Source organism: Triticum aestivum, chromosome 4B, assembly GCF_018294505.1.
Source record: "Triticum aestivum cultivar Chinese Spring chromosome 4B, IWGSC CS RefSeq v2.1, whole genome shotgun sequence".
Classification (NCBI taxonomy): Eukaryota; Viridiplantae; Streptophyta; class Magnoliopsida; order Poales; family Poaceae; genus Triticum; species Triticum aestivum.
The window spans coordinates 121,935,966-121,959,552 of NC_057804.1; positions in this window are offsets into that span (position 1 = coordinate 121,935,966).

The following is a 23,587-nucleotide window of genomic DNA, read 5'->3' on the forward strand; positions in this document are numbered from 1 at the left end:
AGCAGCCTGCCAACGTACATTGCACTACACGTCGCGCTGGCCTGGACGCGTATCAAAGCAAGGCGAGGCGGCAACAACAAGAAGGACACGTCGGTAGCGCATTAAATGCGTTTGTCCGACGGGGCCAGAGGATACACTCAGCCACCGCATGCACTTTCCACCTCCTGTGTGCCACTGTGGCGTCCCCTTTTCCTATAAAAGGAGGCTCGAGGCATAGGGATTCGGCTCTTTGGCCCAAGTCACGTATCGTGGCTAGGTCATAACACTCAAATACACACTAGAGCAGAACTAGGGTATTACGCATTCTCGCGGCCCGAACCTGGGTAAACGATCTGTGTACTGGCACTTAGACCCGCTCTTTCCACAGCCCCGTGCCCGCCGACCATAGTAGGAATTCCTGTGATACCATAGGTGTCGTTTCCACCGACAAAGTGTATCTTGGCTAAGCGAGTCATTAGTGGAATCAAGAGAACTACTAGAAGCAACAATATTGGATTTAGCATGATTACTGTTACTACTAGAAGAAAAATCCTTCTTGTTCTTGTTGCTAGATTTTACTTGTGGCATGTAAGTAGACAAGGGTAAACGCTTGGCAATGTAAGAAGAACTTTTCTTCCGAAGATCATCATTGATGGCCTTTAAGAACCCATGCTTTCTCAAGATTGAGCTTTTCGAAGCGTAACTTCTCATGAGTTTTTAAAAGTTCTCGATGATCTTCTAAAGTAGTTTCATGAGCTAACTTAAGAGTGTTTAGTTCTTTAGTTAGATGCTCAATCTCCTTCTTATCATCGTCATTCATTTTATCTTGATTAACATGATCAATTGATGTTTCATCATAGTATTCATCACTAGAGTTGTCAACAAGTAAATCATCATCACCTAGCAAATCATCTTCATCACTATGGAAATCAACATACTCGGGGTGTGATACATTGGGGCCTTTAGCCATGAAGCATCGTCCAATTCCTTCATTTGGTGAGTCAAATATATCATAGGAGTTGGTTGACACAAGTTATAGACCGGCAACACTTTCATCTTGAGTATATTCGGAGTCAGAGTGATAGCTTCTCTCGGAGTGGTGGTCAGAGTCGGAACCGGATACCCATTCACCAACATGAGCTTGACGTCTTCGTTTTGTGTAGCTCCTTGATGATTTGTCCTTCCTTTCCGAATCCTTGCTTCTTCGAGAGGTTCTTCATTCATAACGATCATCTCTACTCCTTCTCTCTCTTGGAGGTGATTCTTCTCTTTTGCTTCTCCTTTAGGTGAGTCTTCTCTTCTTTTGTAGGGAGCTGTACACTCATTGGAGTAGTGTCTGGGTCTTCCCCAATTGTAGCAATTTCACTCATGGCTATAAGATCTTTTGTCATTGTAGGACCTTGACTTGGAACTTCTTTCTTGCTTCTACTCTTGTAGAACTTGTTGAAGTTCTTCACCATTAAGCTCAGTTCTTCATTGAAGGCTTGTTTCTCATTTGATGATGTAGGGGCATGACATGAGGCTTTGTAAGCACCACTAGATTTGTTGTGAAGCTCTTCTTTGTCCTTGAGTGACATCTCATGAGCAACAATTCTTCCAATGACTTGGGTTGGCTTGAGACCTTTGTAATCTGGAATCATTTGGATCGATGTGCACACAGTATCATATTTTCCATCCAAGGCTCTCAAGATCTTCTTGATGATGAATTTGCCGGTCATCTCTTCACTTCCTAAGCCAGCAATCTCATTTGTGATGAGAACAAGCCTAGAGTACATTTCAGCGACACCTTCACCATCCTTCATTTTTAACTTGTCAAGTTGACTTTGAAGCACATCCAACTTGGATTCCTTGATGGAGTCGATACCTTCGTGCATATCAATCAAAGTATCCCAAATTTCCTTTGCATTCTCAAGACGGCTGATTTTGTTGAATTCTTTGAGGAACAATCTGTTGAAGAGGATATCGCAAGCTTGAGCATTGTATTGCAACATCTTCAACTCTTTCGCGGTAGCTTCACGGTTTGGTTCTCTCCCATCAAAGAATTCACCTTGCAAATTAATACACACAATAGCCCAAATGGCGGGATTATGTCCAAGAATATGCATTTTCATCTTATGTTTCCAACTAGCAAAATTAATGCCATCAAAGTAAGGACCTCTACGGTGGTAATTTCCCTCGCTAGATGCCATACTCTCCTAGGTTGTGAAACCAAGGCTATGATCACCAAAGCTATGGAAATCAAGGCAAGTGGAGACAAAAGCTCTGATACCACTTGTAGGATCGAAAGTATGTCTAGAGGGGGGGGGGTGATTAGACTACTTGACCAAATAATACTTAACCTTTTCCCAACTTTAGTTCTTGGCAGATTTTACCAACTTAGCATAAGTCAAGCAATCTCAATACAATTCAAGCAAGCATGCAAAGAGTATATGGGCATCGGAAAGTAAAGCATGCAACTTGCAAGAAAGTAAATGGGAGGAGTTTGGAGGGAGCAAATGCAATGTTGACACGGAGCTTTTTGGCGTGGTTCCGATAGGTGGTGCTATCGTACATCCACGTTGATGGGGACTTCCACCCATGAAGGGTAATGGTTGCACGAGTCCACGAAGGGCTCCACCCATGAAGGGTCCACGAATAAGCAACCTTGTCTATCCCACCATGGCCATGCCCACGAAGGACTTGCCTCACTAGGGTAGATCTTCATGAAGTAGGCGATCTCCTTGCCCTTACAAACTCCTTGGTTCAACTCCACAATCTTGACGGAGGCTCCCAAGTGACACCTAACCAATCTAGGAGACACCACTCTCCAAAAGGTAATAGATGGTGTGTTGATGATGAACTCCTTGCTCTTGTGCTTCAAATGATAGTCTCCCAAACACTCAACTCTCTCTCATAGATTTGGCTATGGTGGAAAGATGATTTGAGTGGAAAAAAACTTTGGGAAGGCTAGAGATCAAGATTCTTGTGGTAGGATTGGAATATCTTGGTCTCAACACATGAGTAGGTGGTTCTCTCTCAGAAAATGAGTAGTGGAAGTGTAGGTATGTTCTGATGGCTCTCCTCACAAATGAAGAATGGGTGGAGGGGTATATATAGCCTCCACACAAAATCTAACCGTTACACACAGATTCCCAAACTCGGTGGGACCGAATCATAAAACTTGCTCAGATCGATCCAGGTAAAAATATGAACATTAGAGTTTTTGGTGGGATCGAATTAGTCATCTCGGTGAGACCGATGTACTAGGGTTAGGGCATAACGTAATCTTGGTGTGACCAATCGCATAAACTCGATGGGACCAATTTAGCAATAGGCACATAGAGGGTTGGTCAGGCAAACTCGGTGGGACCGATTCGCTCACTTCGGTGGAACTGAAATGTTACGAAAAGGAAATAGGGAGTTTGCAATGCAGACTCGGTGGGACCGACTTGCTCACTTTGGTGGGACCGAAATGTTACAAAAAGGAAACAGGGAGTTTGCAATCCCATCTCGGTGAGACCGAGATCCCTATTGGTGAGACCGAAGTAACTAGGTTTTGTGGCAGTGGCTATGTCAAATGAACTCGGTGGCGCCGAATAGATCAAATCGATGGGGCCGAATTTGACTTTTAGGTTTAGGACATATGTAGATGTGAGAAAGTGGTTGAGGGTTTTGGAGCATATCACTAAGCATTTTGAGCAAGTAAGCCATTAAGCAACACCTCATCCCCTTTTAATTGTATTGGCTTTCCTATGGACTCAATGTGATCTTGGATCACTAAAATGAAAATGTAGAGTCTTGAGCTTGTAGCCAATATGTGTCCTTAGCATTTTGAGGGGTCCACATCTCTGTCCATGCCATGCCAATCATTAAACATTATGAAATGATCATCTTGAAAGAGCATTAGTTCAATGAACTATATGTTGTTAATAATTACCAAAACCACCCAGGGATTAGTTACACTTTCACTCTTCTATTCAATTGAGGTGTTCAATATTTAGATTTGGTTCACGATTTTGACCGGGTCAATGATTTTTCCAAGTAAAATGTCAAAAACTGGACTATAAAAACATATCAATCCCACGCACCCTCTCACCTTCTAGAAAATATAGCACCAATATAGTACATGTTGCCACCAACGCAAAAAAATCTCTATATAAATATGGGTTAATAGTAGATAGCACAGAATCACACGGCAAAAGGACCACCAAAACACTGCATTATAAACATTATAAATAAAAAGAAAACACTCTCCATCATATTCCTCACTTGCCAAATCAAATACCTCCTCAATTCCAAAATATAAGGTGTATTAGTTTTTTGAAGTTAAATTCCTTTTACTTTGACCAATTTTAGAGCAAAAAGTATCGACGCCCACAATGCTAAATAAACAAAATATGAAAGTAGATTTCATGACGAATATAATGATACCAATTTGATATTATGGGTATTATCATAATTCTCTATAAATTTTGTCAAACTTAAATGGTTTGACTTTTCAAAAAAGTAATTCACCTTATTTATTTATTTTGCAAATTTAATGCACTTTATATTTTGAAATAGAGTGAGTAAAGCACGCACACCACTTCTAGTGTTGAATGCTTTTTGGCAATGAATCTAGGATCAACTGGTGTACAAGAACAGAAGAAAAATGCATGGCCGAGAATTCATCATTGTTGCTTACACCTCTTGGTCTGCTGGTCTGTCCTTTCCTTGCAGGAAGATGAATTCGAGTAGAGAAAGTGACCAGCTCATTCTTTTGTCCAACTGTATGTATTCATCGTCATTCATCTATTTACATGAAACTATCATATCCAACTGTATGTATTCATCGTCATTCCTCTATAAACAATATGTAGGAAATTTTAACTCATTAAAATAGTCATATGAAACATGTTATATTTGTTTACAGAGGAAGTACTTCTAAACGAAAACACAGATGGCCCAGCAGAGTTTCTTAGGGCATGATTTATGGAGGCATCACCTTGCTAGCGGCTCAACTGAGGGAATATCAAGTGCTAGCAGCCCTTAGGTGATACCATGATACGATTTTTTGGGCCAACGACATCTGATAAGTTGTTATATCTGTGCATAATTTTGATACTCTTGGATTGCTTTTTTGCAAAATGTTTAAGAGGACCTAGGACCTGTTGGATTTGAGATCCAACAGGGCTCATATTCCGGCATCACCTAAGAGCCGGTACTCGGTAGCACCTGATACTTTTCCGCTTCAGCTTTCCAACTATGCAAAAAGTAATGAAACCACCATATGTGAATTTTTTTGCAAATATCACTTCTCTCTCTTCTACCTTTCCCCTCCACCCGACCGCTCCCTCTCATTTTCTCATTGGACCATAATCTCTCACCTTCAAGAACCAGTCCCTTACAGAAGATACTCTGACACATGCGAGGCTCCCACTTTAGTATCATGCTGGCATCCGAACCTAGTTGGTTTGGACAATGGAGTAGTAGGTTGATACGTCCATTTTGCATCATCTTTTTATATCAATATTTATTTCATTATGGACTGTTATTCCACTTTATGGTACAGTACTTATGTCGTTTCTCTCTTATTTTACAAGGTTTACATGAAGAGGGAGAATGCAGGCAGCTGGAATTCTGGACCGGAAAGGAGCAAATCTGAGAGACCTATTCTGCACAACTCCAAAAGTCCTAAAAATTTATGGAGAATTATTTTGGAATATATAAAAATATTGGGCGAATAAAATACCAGACGGGACCCACCAGGTGGCAACAAGCCTAGGGGCGCGCCCCTAGGGCTTGTGGGCCCCCTGGTAGGTCTCCGGTACCCATCTTTGGCTATATGGAGGGTTTTGACCTAAAAATAGAGGATAGCTTTCGGGACGAAGCGCCGCCGCCTCGAGGCGGAACCTGGGCAGGAGCAGTCTAGAGCTCTGGCAGAGCGATTCTGCCGGGGAAACTTCCCTCACAGATGGGGAAATCAAAGCCATCGTCATCACCAACGATCCTCTCATCGAGAGGGGGTCAATATCCATCAACATCTTCATCAGCACCATCTCCTCTCAAACCCTAGTTCATCTCTTGTATCCAATCTTTGTCTCAAAACCTCAGATTGGTACTTGTAGGTTGCTAGTAGTGTTGACTACTCTCCGTAGTTGATGCTAGTTGGTTTATTTGGTGGAAGATCGTATGTTCAGATCCTTAATGATATTTATTACCTCTCTTATTATGAACATGAATATGCTTTGTGAGTAGTTACGTTTGTTCCCGAGGACATGGGAGAAGTCTTGTTAGAAGTAATCATGTGAATTTGGTATTCCTTCGATATTTTCATGAGATGTATGTTGTCTTTCCTCTAGTGGTGTTATGTGAACGTCGACTACATGACACTTCACCATGCTTTGGGCCTAGAGGAAGGCATTGGGAATGATGGGTTGATAGAGTGACAGAAGCTTAAACGCTAGTTTATGCATTTCTTCGTAAGGGGCTGATTTGGATCTACATGTTTCATGCTATGGTTAGATTTATCTTAATTCTTCTTTCGTAGTTGCGGATGCTTGCGAGAGGGGTTAATCATAAGTGGTAGGTTTGTCCAAGTAAGGACAGCACCCAAGCACCGGTCCACCCACATATCAAATTATCAAAGTAACGAACGTGAATCATATGAGCATGATGAAAACTAGCTTGACAATAATTCCCATGTGTCCTCGGGAGCGCTTTGCTTTATATAAGAATTTTTCCATGCTTGTCCTTTGCTACAAAAAAGATTGGGCCACCTTGCTGCACCTTTGTTACACTTCTTACTTGTTACCCATTATGAATTATCTTATCACAAAACTATCTGTTACCAATAATTTCAGTGCTTGCTGAAAACCACTTGTCATTTCCTTCTGCTCCTCGTTAGGTTCGACACTCTTGCTTATCTAAAGCACTATGATAGACCCCCTATACTTGTGGGTCATCAAGACTCTTTTCTGGCGCTGTTGCCGGGGAGTGAAGCGCCTTTGCTAAGTGGAATTTGGTAAGGAAAAATTTGTATACTGTGTTGAAATTTATTGTCACATGTTACTATGGAAAATCATCCTTTGAGGGGTTTGTTAGGGGTATCTTCACCTCGACCCGGAAGAACAAAGAGTTGCTCCTCAACCTACTGAACCTCCTGAAAATATTTATTATGAAATTCCTTCGGGTATGATAGAGAAACTGGTAGCTAATCCTTATGCAGGAGATGGAACACTACATCTTGATATGCATCTACTCTTTGTGGATGAAGTTTGTGTATTATTTTAGCTTGTAGGTTTGCCCAGAGATGAAGTCAAGAGGAAGGTATTCCCTTTATCTTTCAAGGTAAAGACATTGACATGGTATAGGCTATGTGATGATATTGGATCTTGGAATTACAACCGATTGAAATGGAATTTCATCATAAGTTTTACCCTATGCATCTGGTTTATCGTGATCGGAATTATATATATAATTTTTGGCCTCGTGAAGGAGAAAGTTTCTCTAAAGCTTGGGAGAATCTTAAGTCAATGTTATATTCATGCCCCAATCATGAGCTTTCAGGAGAAATTATTATTTAGAATTTTTATGCTCGACTTTCTCGTAATGATCAATCCATGCTCGATACCTCTTGTACTGGCTCTTTTATGAAGAAGACTATTGAATTCAAATGGGATCTCTTGGAAAGAATTAAACGCAACTATGAAGATTAGGAGCTCGAGAAGGTAAGGAGTCAGGTATAAATCTTGAATTTGATTGTGTTAAATATTTTGTAGATACCGATGCTTTTCATGAATTTAGCACTAAATATGGACTTGACTCGGAGATAGTGGCTTCTTTCTGTGAATCATTTATTGCTCATGTTGATCTCCCTAAGGATAAGTGGTTTAAATATCATCCTCCCATTGAAGTAAAAATAGTAGAACCCTTTAAGGCTGAAGAAGAAACTGTTATTTATAATGTAGATCCTGTTATTCCTACTGCTTATATTGAGAAACCATATTTTCCTGTTAGGATAAAGGAACAGGCTAAAGCTTCAGACGTAGTCCATAAGAGCTAGAGTACAACACCTACACCCCCTGAACAAATAATAGTTGAACCTAGTATTTCTATGGTTAAGGTTCTCTTGGTCGATAATATTGATGGACATGTTATTTATTTCTGTGATGAAGCTGCTAGAATTACTAAACCCGATGAAAAAGATAAACATAGACCCGTTGTTGGCATGCCTGTTGTATCTGTTAAAATAGGAGATCATTATTATCATGGCTTATGTGACTTGGGTGCTAGTGTGAGTGCAATCCATTTTACCTTATATCAAGAAATTATGAATGATATTGCACTTGCCGAAATAGAAGATATAGATGTCACCATTAAGCTTGCTAATAGAGATACTATTTCACCAATTGGGATCGTTAGAGATGTTGAAGTCTTGTGTGGGAAAATAAAATACCCTACTAATTTTCTAGTCCTTGGTTCCCCACAAGATGATTTATGTCCCATTATATTCGTTAGACCTTTTTTGAACACCATTAATGCTAAGATAGACTATGAGAAAGAAACTGTTAGTGTGAGTTTTGGTGATGTGTATCATGAGTTTAATATCTCTAAATTTTGTAGAAAACCCCATGATAAAGGATTGCCTAACAAAGATGAAATTATTGGTCTTGCTTCTATTGTCGTGCCTCCTACTGATCCATTAGAACAATATTTTCTAGACCATTAAAATGATGTGTTCATGAATGAAAGAAAGAAAATAGATGAAATATTCTTTAAACAAATGCCATTTTTGAAACACAACTTGCATGTTGAAATTCTTGGAGATCCTCTACCACCCAAGAGCGATCCTTTATTCGATCTTAAACAATTACCTGATACTTTGAAATATGCTTATATTGATGAAAAGAAGATATATCATGTTATTATTAGTGCTAACCTTTCAAAGCATGAAGAAAAGAAATTATTGAAAACTCTAAAGAAGCACGCTGCCGCTATTGGATATACTCTGAATGATCTTAAGGGCATTAGTCCCACTCTATGTCAGCATAAAATTAATATGGAGCCTGATGCTAAACCAGTTGTTGATCATCAACGATGGTTGAATCCTAAGATGAAAGAAGTGGTAAGAAATGAAATATTAAAACTTCTGGAAGCAGGTATAATTATCCTATTACTGATAGTAGATGGGTGAATCCTGTTCATTGTGTCCCTAAGAAGGGAGGTATTACTGTTGTGTTTAATGATAAAAATGAATTGATCCCGCAAAGGATTGTCACAGGCTATAGGATGGTAATTGATTTTAGAAAATTAAATAAAGCTACTAGGAAAGATTATTATCCTCTACCTTTCATTGATCAAATGCTAGAAAGACTATCAAAACATACACACTTTTGCTTTCTAGATGAATACTTTGGGTTCTCTCAAATATTAGTGTCAAAAGAGGATCAAGAAAAAATTACTTTTACTTGCCCTTTCGGTACATTTTCTTATGGACGTATGCCTTTTGGTTTATGCAATGCACGTGCTACTTTTCAAAGATGCCTACATAGTCATCAATTGCATCGGCAGAACACCCATATGCCAAGACTCGAATAGCCGCAATGAATTTTATCTGAGGGCTTGCACTGATCTCTCCACTTGCATTTCTCCGGAGCTTGAACTAGTCATCATATCTCTCAACGACTTTTGTAATGGTTAGAAAAAGACTTGTGTGCATCCAAAAGTGTCGGAGAAAGTACTTCTCTGGATAGGTTGGGTTTGGATCAAAGTAATTTCTCGTGATCTTGGCATGGCCCTCCGCTCTATCACGATTGATGTATATGCGGCCAAATTGTGATCCTCTCCTCGGCCGCCGAAAATCATCATTGAAAATCATGCCTAAAATGGTGTAAAAGTCATCATCGTCTGCTTCCTCTTAGGATGACGACGAGTTCTCCGACGCCATCTCCCTCAACCTCTTCATCTACAATCCAAACGGTTCAATTCAATCCAAATGGCTCGGTTCAAAGAGAAACAAACAAAAAAATCACCTAGGAAATTCTTCGAACACAAGGGGTGCGGTGGTGGTGCACAAGCTGGGCGGCATGGTTTAGACCAAACCAGTGAGGCAGCGGCTGACCTACAGCGATGCACAAGCAAGGTGAGATGCAGCGGCCACTAGAAAAATAAGAAACTCAAAAGAAATTGGAAAACTTAACAATGGAGACGGTGGCGGCGTTTCGCCTTGATTTCGGCAATGACGACGGGGGCCAAACGGACTGGCCGATGGGCAGAACAACAGTGGAGGGCAAGGGATGGAACAAGGTAGCAGCAGGAGGCATGCCGGTGAAGATGCAGCGGTGGGGCAGACATGAGAGAGAGGGTGCATTGTTTTACTTGGCCGCCAATCGGTGGAGTAAAAATAGGAAAACTATTAGGGCCGAAGTAAAAACATACTCCACTAACGGCGGATTGAGGATCCGCTAGGTGCCGTGAAGTAAAATTGATATTTTACTCCACTAACTGCATATAAGGGATCGGTTAGAAATGCCCCTACTGCATCAGCCTAAACCCTGAACCACTTGAATAAATGAAGAAGGAGCCAAACAAATACTCTGCCCTCGCGTCTCATGGGTTGCTCGTGTGACTCATGGGGCGAATGCCGCTGCCGCTCCAGGAAACCCTCCTCCATGTTCCTCCTCCTCACCATCACCGCCACTGGCCTCCGACCGGCCCACAGCGGTGGCGGCATGCTGCCCCCTCCTCCTTCTATCCCATGCTCCCTTCATGAGCTCTTCTCTCTCCCATGGCGTACGAGACTAGATCTCACCCTTACTGTCTCCTTCAGTCACGGTCGACCATGGTTGTGCTAGGTGGAGGCCAGGTCCTAGGCGGATGTGGGGGTGAGGGGGGCTGCTCCCACCGGGTCCTGGTGGCGCGGCTCCTTGCGGGTGGCCGTCGGTCGTGGAGGGGTTCTCGGCCGCCGCCAAAGGCTGGATCCGCCAGATCCAGTGTGCTCTTGGTTCGATCTGGTGGCATCCTTGGGCATGGTTGAGGCAGTCCTGAATTAAGGGGTCCTCGGACAGCTAGACTATATACTTTGGCCGGACTGTTGGACTATGAAGATACAAGATTGAAGACTTCGTCCCGTGTCCAGATGGGACTCTCCTTTGCATGGAAGGAAAGCTTGGATATTCAGATATGTAGATTTCCTTCTATGTAACCGACTCTGTAACCCTAGATCCCTCCAGTTTCTATATAAACCGGAGGGTTTAGTCCGTAGGACAAGAACAATCATATCATAGGCTAGCTTCTAGGGTTTAGGCTCTACGATCTCATGGTAGATCAACTTTTGTAATACTCATATCATCAAGATCAATCAAGTAGGAAGTAGGGTATTACCTCCATCGAGAGGGCCCGAACTTGGGTAAAACATCGTGTCGCCTGCCTCCTGTTACCATTAGCCTTAGACACACAGTTCGGGACCCCCTACCTGAGATCCGCCGGTTTTGACACCGACATTGGTGCTTTCATTGAGAGTTCCACTGTGTCGTCCCGATAAGGCTTGATGGCTCGCCTCATTGTCAAGGATAACATCACGTCCGGAGGATCCCTGGCTGTAGGCCAAACTCTCTGGCTGGGCGGTTTCATTATGGCTGCCCGTTCGACCGCCGCACCGATGATGACATCTCAGGTCATCAAAAACAACCTCCGCGTCAGCTCAGAATTCATCGAGCAGATGGATCCATGGAGCTCTCCTCCTTAAACGAGCTCTTGGATCGCATCGCCGCCCTGGGAGTCGTTACAGATTATGATCGGATCGGGCTTAAACCCGACCTAAGGGAGATTAACTCTCCGCCGGTCACCCATCAGATAGCGGTGGTGGAGGAACAAAACGACAATTCTTCCTCTATTCTGAGAATGAAATATGTCCGGATTCCCGAGCTCTCTGAGCCGGATACCCGTCTATGGGAGGACGTGGCCTAGGCTCTGAACTTAGAATCAAGCAGCGGGCCACAAATACTCGGCAATATCCTGGAGCCCGAGCTGCCAAGCTCAGGAGCTCCTTCGCCCCTGGGTTCCAGATTGGGTCAGGACGTGGACTTAATTCCACCCACCCACCCAGACGCAAGCAATCTTTTCCACATCAGACAAGAGCCCCAAGAGACAGTACACCACTTCTGGGCCAGATTCCTCCTTGTAATGAGCAAGGTTACAGACTATCATGAGGTAGACGCAATCTCATTCTTTTGCAAAAATTGCACAGACAAGGGAATTCTCAATGCCATAAGTCGCTGTGACATAGCACACTTTGCCGACCTGGCGGCCATAGTACAGAAGTACTGCGCGATGGAAAGCGCCTGGAAGACCCAAACAAAATTCTGGGATCCTCCGGCCCTAACTAAACCCCTCGTCCGAACTAAAAGGGTGTGCTCTCGCAAGTCACCCAACCCAATTACAAAGAAGCCAAAGCCCTCTACAGGGCGTGGAACCGTACTGGAGGGATGGCTCAATAGGCCATGCAAAATTCACAGCACACCGGACACCATACCAACACAACCTTAGAGCATGTTGGATACTCCGGCAGGTGGCCAAGAGCGGCGAGGACCTTCTCATCGACAATACCTCAGAGCACCATCCTGCAGGAAATAACAATAGAGTACTGACCATCTTCGAGACCTTCGCCTCAAAAACAGGCTCAAGCGAGCGCTCCGCAGCCTCCCCGAAGTCTGCCACGTCGCAGCAATAAACCCGAGGAATGATACAGCCATAACCTTCAGCACGAACAACGAACCTCAATTTTGAACAGTCCGACCACCAGCCGCTTTGGTCCTTAGTCCAATCGTCGATGGATTTCGGCTTACTAAAGTGCTCATGGACAGCGGCAGCGGATTAAACCTCATCTATGAGGAAACTCTTAACAAAATGGAAATTCATAAGAGCCGCATTGAGAAAAGTAGCACGGCCTTCACAGGAACCATCCCTAGCCGGGAGGCGCGATGCGCAGGGAAAATCACACTAGATGTGGTATTCAGCACCCCGGAGAATTATAGGTCCGAAGAAATCACATTCCAAGTGGCCCCGTTTAGCAGTGGATGCCACGCCCTCTTGGGACGAGATGCATTCAGAAGCTTCCAAGCTATATCCCATTGCGGGTACATAAAGCTCAAGATGCCAGGGCCCAATGGAATCATCACTCTAGCCAGCAATCTGGACATAGCACTCTGGGCCGAAAATAAAACTGCCGCACTAGCCCTGGAGGTATTATCAGAAGCCCTCGCGGCCGAAGAGTTAACTGCGCTGCGCTCCGCAGTAGACAGGGACGACGTGATACTCGACAAATGACCCAAGTCTACCTCTTTTAACCAGCAGACGAAATAGTAAAATTTCAGGTCCACCCAACGGACCCCACAAAAACAGCATCAATTGGGGCACAGCTGAACCCACAATAGACGCTGCACTACGAGAGTTCTTGCACGAGAATTGGGACATTTTCGCCTGGCATCCTTCAGACATGCCAGGTATCCCATGCAGGCTGGCCGAACATAGCCTAAACATACTAAAGGGACACAAGCCGGTCAAGCAGACTCTTCAACGCTTTTCAGAACCCAAGCGACAAGCCATGGGAGAGAAGTTAGCCAAGCTACTTGAGGCCGGTTTCATCGGAGAAATAAAACATCCGAACTGGCTAGCAAACCTGGCGATGGTACCAAAGAAGGACAAATCATGGCGCCTATGTGTCAATTTCAAAGACCTTAATAAGGCTTGCCCTAAGGATCCCTTCCCCCTCCCCCGCATCGATCAAATTATCGACGCTACCGCAGGACACGATTCATTGTGTTTGCTCGATGCATACTCCGGATACCATCAAATCAAGATGGCGGAGTCCGATCAAGCCGCAACGACATTTATCACTCCATATGGTCCCTTCTGTTTTAACACCATGCCTTTCAGGCTCAAAAATGCCGGTGCAACCTATCAACGCATGATTCAGACATGCTTGAAAACACAAATCGGCAAAACAGTGGAGGCTTACGTAGACGATGTGGTCATTAAAACCAGACACGTCGAATCATTAATAGATGACTTGAGGCTTATGTTCGACAATCTCCGAACATACGACATCAAGCTCAACCCAGAAAAATGCGTTTTCAGCGTACCAGCTGGAAAACTCTTGGGCTTTATTGTCTCCAATAGAGGAATCGAAGCAAATCCGGCTAAAATCCGAGCTCTGTCACAGTTGGCTACCCCAACAGACCTCAAGCAAATCCAGAAACTAACTGGATGCGTGGCCGCCCTAAGCCGCTTTATCCCCCGATTAGGAGAAAAGGCGCTACCTCTTTATCGCCTTCTTCGACGCATCGAACACTTCGAGTGGACGGATGCGACTACGGCGGGGCTAGAGGAAATAAAATCCCTCTTGGTCACCAATCCAATTCTGGCAGCGCCAAATGCCGGCGAACCCATGTCGCTATACATAGCTGCAACACACCAGGTTGTAAGCACAGTGCTCGTCGTCGAACGAGAGACAAATGGACATAAATTCCCATTACAAAAGCCGGTATACTACGTATCCACTGTCCTCACTCCATGCAAGTCACGGTACCCACATTATCAAAAGATAGCATATGCGGTCTTCATGGCATCCCGAAAACTACGACACTACTTTCAAGAGTGTTCAATCATGGTGGCCTCCAAAGTACCCTCAATGACATAATAAATAACCGCGATGCCACGGGCCGAATTGCAAAATGGGCTATTGAGCTCTTCCCGTTCGACATAACATACAAACCACGGCGGGCCATTAAGTCGCAAGTACTGGTTGACTTCGTTGCCGAATGGACAAAAGCCGAGCTCCCTAAAGAGTGCGGCGCATACTCCAATTGGATCATCCACTTTGACGGCTCTGAGATTCTAGCTGGTCTAGGGGCTGGCATCGTCCTGACGTCTCCCACCGGAGATACAGTCCAATACGTACTCCAAATACTTTATACAGATTCCAACAATGCAGCTGAGTATGAGGCATTGCTGCATGGTCTTCGGATGGCGGTCTCCATGGGCATTCAACGTCTAGAAGTACGTGGGGACCCAAATCTTGCAATATCTCAAATAAATGGAGACTTTGGCGCCAAGGACCCGAAACTGGCGGCCTACCATAATGTCGTTCTCAAAATGTCAGCTCGATTCAAGGGGCTCAAATTCCACCATGTGGTTCGAGAAAACAATCAAGCAGCAGATATCCTAGCCCGCATCGGCGCTAAACGTGACCCCGTCCCACCAAATATTTTTTTGGAAAGGCTATTCAAGCCATCCGTCGTATGGGAAGGGGAGTCCAGCAATACTAGCCCGAATCCGCACACAACCCCAGACCCTGAACAATCCGCCATAATCGGAGGCTCCGCCACCGAAATCACACCTTCGGCCCACGTGATTATGGCGGCCATCGCCCCGTGGACGGAACCCTTCCTAGCTTACTTAAATAGGCACGAACTCCCGGAGGACCAAAATGAGGCACGTTGCATTGTGCGGCGCTCTAAAGCCTACAAAGTCCACGAGGGAGAGCTCTATAAGAAAAGTGCGACAAGAGTGCTCCAAAGATGCATCTCCAAATAGGAAGGGCGGCAGCTCTTGGCCGAAATTCATGCCGGACTCGGCGGCCACCATGCCGCAGTCCGGGCGCTCGTAAGCAAGGCCTTTCGTACAGGTTTCGACTGGCCGACAGCCCGCGCAGACGCACAAAACCTTGTCCAACACTATATCGGTTGCCAGCTTTTTCCAAATCATAGCCATATGCCGCCCACCGCCCTCCAAACAATCCCCATAACTTAGCCCTTCACGGTCTGGGGGCTCAATATGGTTGGACCCCTTAAAGGAGGAAGCCATAAGAAGAAATACTTGTTGGTCATGGTTGATAAATTCACCAAATGGATAGAAGCCAAACCAGTTAAAACAGCCGAATCCGAACCAGTGATAGACTTTATATCCGGGGTCGTACACCCCTACGGTGTCCCCTACAGCATCATCACCGATAATGGCTCAAACTTTACAACTGATGAGGTGAAAACTTGGTGGAGCAAAATGGGCATAAAACTTGATTACGCCTCTGTCTATCACCCCCAAACAAACGGTCAAGTCGAACGAGCGAATGGTCTTATTATGAGCACATTAAACCCAGAATAGTGCAATCCTTGAAGGAATCAGATACACACTGGGTCGAGGAGCTTGACTCCGTATTATGGGGCCGCGGACCACGCCAAATCGCACAACCAGATACACACCATTTTTTATGGTGTACGGTGTAGAGGCAGTGCTACCCTGCGATATCATCCATGATTCACCTAGAGTGCATTTGTATGAAGAGAGAGAAGCCAAGATGGATCGGCAGGACATCTTAGATGCCCTAGAGGAGGAGCGTGATGTCGCAAAGGCCCGTTTCGCATTCTATCAACAGCAGGCTCGTAGGTATCAAAGCAGAGAAGTGCGGGCCAAAACTTATAACATTGGCGAACTCGTTCTACGCCTACCAGAGAAGAAAAAGGACAAGCTCAAGCCCAAGTGGGAGAGCCCCTTCATCATTGACAAAGTTCTCACTAGAGGTGTGTACCGTCTACGGGATGCATCAGACAATTGACTCGAGCCGAACCCATGGAACGCGGCCAGACTCCAAAGATTCTACGCCTAGCGCCGAACTCTGTGTTTGTCTCCTTACCTCCGTCTTCCCTTTTAATTATACCCTCTCTCTCTCTCTCCCCTTTACATTTATAGCCTTAAAAAGCTTCAAGTATGCTTTGACCGTACAGTCTGGCCGCGCTATGCGTGCTCAATATACCTGGGGCTTCTTACACAGAAGCTTAATTGTCTTCTGGGCTTTATGCCCACCACATATGCGTCACTTTTCCGTATGTGCCTTTTTTCACCACTATATGCATCGATATGAATTAAGTTTTGGCCAAGCTAGGATACCTAGCTCTTGTGTTTATGCCCTACGTTCCCGTTAATTCAGCTAGGGCATAAGGGGAGCACCTCTGCGATTGTTACTGCCGGGTCAGCCGGATGTGTACCTCAGACTGGGTGAAGCCGAAAGCTAGCGTTCTTAAGGGAATATTCAGTCGGTGAATGAAAGATGTATTTTACCTATTACAAAACATGCCTCCAGATGATTATATCCTGCGCCAATTTTCTCAGTTCAGGACATGCACATCAATGCATGAACACCCAGGGAAAGGAACCATGAACGGAACTATTCTCCCTGGAAGATGTTTCTTACTACCCATGTAATATAACATAACTAGTTAGGTACTTGTCTGTTCAAGCACTTATGACCCCTACGCATGGTTTCCATGCGTTGCCCGGTTTTCACGTAACCGAGCGGGTATTCGGACACACTCCGGACTGTCGGGTCCAGAGGTTGAAGCGAAAAGGTCGGCCAAGACAAATGATTTACAATCTGGCTAGGGAAAAAATGTGGCTGTCGAAGTAGAAAGTCACTTAGACTGACTAAATTCTTCTTCTATACCATCCAACAGGTTGTCTAGTCTACTGTCCTATTGGGAATACTTAGCAGCTAATGCTACCTGGTCATACACGAGATGTACAGGGATCTCCTTCCCATCTGACCCTACAGGTCCGACCTCGGCCATGTGGTTCCGGTCAGCCTTGGTGTATCGCGTCTTCACCATGGCCCAGGCTTCCCTTGCTCCATGTCGGCAGGATGATATCTTCCGTAATCGGAAGCGCTGCCGCGCTCCCTTGAGCATCTCCACAAGCTCCCCCATGCCTCCTGGCAGGGAGGCAGATGGCCACATGGCTTGGGCAATGCCATGCATCACCTGCCAAACTTGTTCGTGCAGTTGTGAGAGCTCCGGCAGAAGATTGCCTGCAGATCCGGGCATCTCCTCTTCGGGACGACCTGTCAGCATGCCTACAGACATAATTCTGTTAGCACACTTCTTCACCGAGCTTTCTAGTGGTTCGTCAGAACACTTACTGAATATGATGCGTCGAAGCCTCTTATTCTCCTTTATGGAGTTAGCAAGCTGGGCCCGAACATCCTTTAATTCGACGTCTAGTCAGCCATTTGCGTCCTGGAGAGTATTTTTCTCCTTTATAACCTTTGTCAGCACACGCTGCCCAGCCTTCAGCTATCGCCGAACATGTTGCTCATCCTCTGGTATGATCTCCGGATTGTCCCCGGGATTGATTGCAGATTCTCTTGTTAGAATCGCATTCATGCCGAATACTTAACTGGTACATACCATGACATTATTCTTGTTTGACGCAAATGTTACCAGATGGGGTCTTCGTAGACTCCTCCATCACGGTGATTGTGGCCCGTAGTTGGGCCTTGCACTCCTCCAGCTCTTTGGATAGCTGGGTATTCTTCTCTATCAGAACCTATGCACACAAGGATCCTTAAATCAGTTGTGCCAACTGTTTCAAGTCTCAGGGGCTACTGATATACATACTTATCAATATTTCTTACCCGTATATCCTTTATGTACTGGTCTGTAGCCCTGGCGAGGCCACCTTGAGCAGCCCGGATGTACGCATTCTCTGAATTGAAGGCATCTAACGCCTCTTCAGAGACATTAGGGTCGCATAGCACGGCCCGTCGGCGCCTATGATTTATGGCGCTCTCCACTTTGGAGTTTGTAGCGGAAAATCTATCCGCTTCCTCTGTAGGAGGATCATCCGCGTTGACCTCCACCCTTGAGTCCGGCCTCGGAGTCCGGCTGGTGGAAGCGTGACCGTAGGCTCTCCGGATACAGTCCGGCAAGCGCTCTTTCTGTCAGAAGGCAGTGGAAATCATTATATTTTAACAATGATAAATTCATGGCAGGTTTTTAAACATACCTTTGCAATGGTGTCTCGGTCCTGACCGCCTTCCTTTTAAGCCTACCCGACTTCGGTGCCCCTTGTTGACGAGTTACCGCGGGTTCAGCTTGGCGCCCCGATGGCCTTCCCTGTAAGACGCAATACATGTGTGGTGGGTGAAGTGTAAAGAGGGAATCCTTTTCGGCAGTTGGGACTGTGGCTTTACTTACTTGGGATACAGGGAGTAGGCCAGGATAATCGGCTATGATGGACACCATCACACCATCGCAGCTCAGCTGGTAAAATGTCCTGTCCACAAGCTCCACAAACGTGTCCAGATCTTCTTCGAGTCCGGGGTCGAGAGCCCGGTTCGGGTCCTCTGGCTGTGGAGACGGGCTGTGAACATCCTTCATAGCCCATCGCAGTTCCTGCTATGAATTGAAGAACTAAACGTCTGTGCTAAAAATGTGGGAAAGATTGGAATAAAAGATAGCGACTCACCCATCTTGGGGGGTTGTACAGGGAGAATCCATCCTGTGGCTTGATGTGGATGAACTCCTCTTCTTCTCCTTTGGACAAATCAGACAATATCTTTGCTAGAGCGGCGGGAGAATCCGGACCTTTACGGTCGCAGCGGGTGGCATCGTCTTCTCCATTGAAATGCCACATGGGTTTTCCCCGATATTGAAGTGGCTGCACTCCCCGCATTATGCATATGGACATAACTTTAATTATTGTCACCCTGATTTGGCCAGTGTATTTATCCTGTCCATCAGGAAAAGGATCTCTCTGTTATCTTCCTCCTGGGGGCTCCTGGGGCGCCAGCTGTGGCGTTTCTTCAATGGGGCATTTACAAACTCGGGAAGGCCCTTCCGAACCGGGTCCGAAAGTGGGACATCCTCCACGTAGAACCATTTCGAGAGCCAGTTTTCAGATGTCTTCTTCGGGGTGCCGGATAGATATCCGGTCCCGGCAATGCGCCATATTTTGGCTCTGTCCACTTGATATACCGACTCCTTCTGAGTACGGGGTACAAGGCAGAATAGCCTCTTCCATAGGTTGAAATGGGCCTCGCAACCCAGGAAAAGCTCGCAGAAGGCAATGTAGCCTGCGATATGCAGTATGGTGGCTGGGGTAAAGTTATGCAGCTGGAGGCCGTAGAACTCCAGGAGCCTGCGGAGGAAAGGATGGATTGGAAATCCGAGCCCCCTCAGCAAGTAGGGGAAAAGGCATACCCGCTCTCCCTTGGATGGGTTTGGAAAGGTCTCCGCTTGCTCCCCGCCATTATAAGTGGCTAGTCCATCTTGGACGGGGACCGTGTATGCAAGTGGGAGAAACCCCTTGGTCTGCAACTCTACTAGTCGGCTGTGGGGAACAGAACATCTCTCCCAATCGCCTGGCCTAGTGCTACGGGAGCGATAGAAGGAACCGCGACGACCAGCCATGGTAGTGTGGATTTTTTCAGGCGCGATCTGATGAATACTCATCTCTTTTATATATGATTTACTCGCATGGTTGGGGTGGCAAATGTAAAAATGCCTCAACTTCTCGCATTCGCTCGACACGTGGAAACAGTCGTTATTAAAGCACAAAAGCCGAGGAACGCGACATTGATGAGGAGCCGGACAATGCTCTGGAGGATTTGGAGAAGAACCCGCCTTGCAATGCTGAAGACAATCTGCACACCGGACTCATCGTCATTGAAGCCTGGTTCTGGGGCTACTGAGGGAGTCCTGGATTAAGGGGTCCTCGGACAGCCGGACTATATACTTTGGCCGGACTGTTGGACTATGAAGATACAAGATTGAAGACTTCGTCCCGTGTCTGGATGGGACTCTCCTTTGCGTGGAAGGCAAGCTTGGATATTCGTATATGTAGATTTCCTTCTCTGTAACTGATTCTGTGTAACCCTAGCCCCCTCCGGTGTCTATATAAACCGGAGGGTTTAGTCCGTAGGACAACAACAATCATATCATAGGCTAGCTTCTAGGATTTAGCCTCTATGATCTCGTGGTAGATCAACTCTTGTAATACTCATATCATCAAGATCAATCAAGCAGGAAGTAGGGTATTACCTCCATCGAGAGGGCCAGAACCTGGGTAAAACATCGTGCCCCCTGCCTCCTATTACCATTAGCCTTAGACGCACAGTTCGGACCCCCTACCCGAGATTCGCCGGTTTTGTCACCGACAATGTCCCCTTTCCTCATGGGTGGCCATTGTGGCTGCTTCTTCTGGGCGCCCGGTATTCCAGATCTAGGGTTCGTCTCCGTGCAGGTGCAAAGAGCAAGCTTTGGGGTGTAGTGGGTGGCAGATTTGCGCCAGTGCGGTAGCAGGGCGGCCAGCTGTGTACTTGCGGTCCACCGTCAAATGGGCAGTGGATGAGGGTGTATCCTTTTGGTTGCCAGAGCGGCGGCTCCGGATGGTGGACATAGTGACACCATTTCCATGGGTGTTGCTATGCGGCTGCATCTGTGTTACTTCGGCCGCTTGGGCGGCGACATGGTCCATTTGTGGGGCGTCCGTCGTGCGGGTGTCTTCCTCATGGCCACCTCACCTGCTTTGGGCGTCGTCTACATCTTGCCTTAGCCGTCCATAGCCGATGGACCTGGTTGGTGGGGGTCGTATCTCGAGCGAAGGTTTTGCCAGATGGTGTTGGTGCCGATGATAGTGAAAGCGCAAGTGCTCCCTGGGTGACTTTGCTAATTAATGACAACATATCTCTTGTTCGACTAATACTTTTATCTAGTATATTTCAGATGAGTTGAACAATGGTGTGGCAAGGACAAGAGGATGTGGAACCCCTTCAATATGCTAAGGACAAAGATTGGCAAAGGCTCAAGACTCTTCATTTTTCATTTTAGTGATCCAGGATCACATTGGGTCCATAGGAAAGCCAATACTATTAAAAGGGGATGAGGTGTTGCTTAATGGTCTGCTTGCTCAAAGTGCTTAGTGATATTGCTCCAAAACCCTCAACCCCTTTCCCACTCCAAATATGTCCAAAACCAAAAGTCAAACTCGGCCCTACCGATTTGATCTATCCGGCGCCACCAAGATCTGTTGACATAGCCACTGCCAGAAACCCTAGACAATTCGGTCTCACCGATCGGGATCTCGGTCCCACCGAGTTTGCAAGGCAAAACTCTCTGTTTCCCTTTGTAACATTCCGGTCTCACTGAAATGAGCGATTGGTCCCACCAAGTTTTCCTGACCAACTCTCTGTTTGCTCATTGCTGAATTCGGCCTCACCGAGTTCATGCAATCGGTCTCACTGAGATGAGGTTTTGCCCTAGCCCTAGCACATCGGTCCCATCGAGTTGATCATGTTGGTCCCATCGAGATTCCTAACATTCACATTTTGAACTAAATCGTTCTCACCGAGTTCTTCTATTCGGTCTGACCGAGTTGGGTCAAATGTGTGTAATGGTTGGATTTTTTGTGGAGGCTATATATACCCCTCCACCCCCTTCTCCATTTATGAGAGAACCATCAGAACATGCCTACACTTCCACTACTCATTTTTTGAGAGAGAACCACCTACTCATGTGTTGAGACCAAGACATTCCAATCCAACCACAAGAATCTTTATCTCTAGCCTTCCCCAAGTTGCTTTCCACTCAAATCGTCTTTTCACCATAGCCAAATCTGTGTGAGAGAGTTGAGTGTTGGGGAGACTATCATTTGACGCACAATAGCAAGGAGTTCATCATCAATAGACCATCTATTACCTTTTGGAGAGTGGTGTCTCCTAGATTGGTTATGTGTCACTTGGGAGCCTCCAACAAGATTGTGGAGTTGAACCAACGAGGTAAGGGCAAGGAGATCGCCTACTTCGTGAGGATCTACCCGAGTTAGACAAGTCCTTCATGGGCGATGGCCATGGTGGGATAGACAAGGTTGCTTCTTCGTGGATCCTTCATGGGTGGAGCCCTTCGTGGACCTACGCAACCATTACCCTTCGTGGGTTGAAGTCTCCATCAACGTGGATGTACGATAGCACCACCTATCGGAACCATGCCAAAAATCTCCGTGTCTTCATTGCGTTTGCACATTCCAATCCCATCCCTTTACTTTCTTGCAACTAGCATGCTTTACTCTTCCCGCTGCTTGTACTCTCGCCATGCTTGCTTGAAATGTATTGTGAATGCTTAAACTTGTGCTAAAACTCCACCTCAACTTGAAGAACTTAAAAACTGCTACTTTTGCTTGTTGAGGGTCTAATCACCCCCTTCTAGACACCTCTTCTCTATCCCTTTAATTGGTATCAGAGCATTGGTCTCCTTTGCTTTGGTTTAATCACCATTGGAGGAAGATGGGTGAGTCTACGGTTGGTAGTATTAGACGTAGAGTGCCTATGCTTGACGGAGAGTTCTATAGTGCTTGGAAAAATGAGGTTCTTGAGATTTTTAATGAATATAATTTGAACAAGTATATTACTAGCCCTTGTTAGCCTCCTATTGATCCCTTGCATCCTACCCCCGATGAGTATATTGACATGACCCGCAATCTTACAACTATTGATCTTATCATAAGAGGATTTCCTAGAAATTTGCTTGTATGCTTGCCTACATTTGAATGTGCTTATACTATATGGAGATATCTTGAGGAACACTTTTCAAACTACTCTTTGAAAAATCTAGATGAGATTCTTCAAAAGTCCATTGCTTTTCATAAAATGAATCCTAGTGATCCTAAATTTGGTGATTGTCTATTTGAGCTTAGTGATCTCATGCGTGTCAAGGGAGATGTTGGAGTCATTAGTAGCATCATCTCACAAGTCATTACAATCCATAAAGATGCACATTGTCATGATCATAAATCTAAAGAATCACTCTCTCTAGGTGATTAT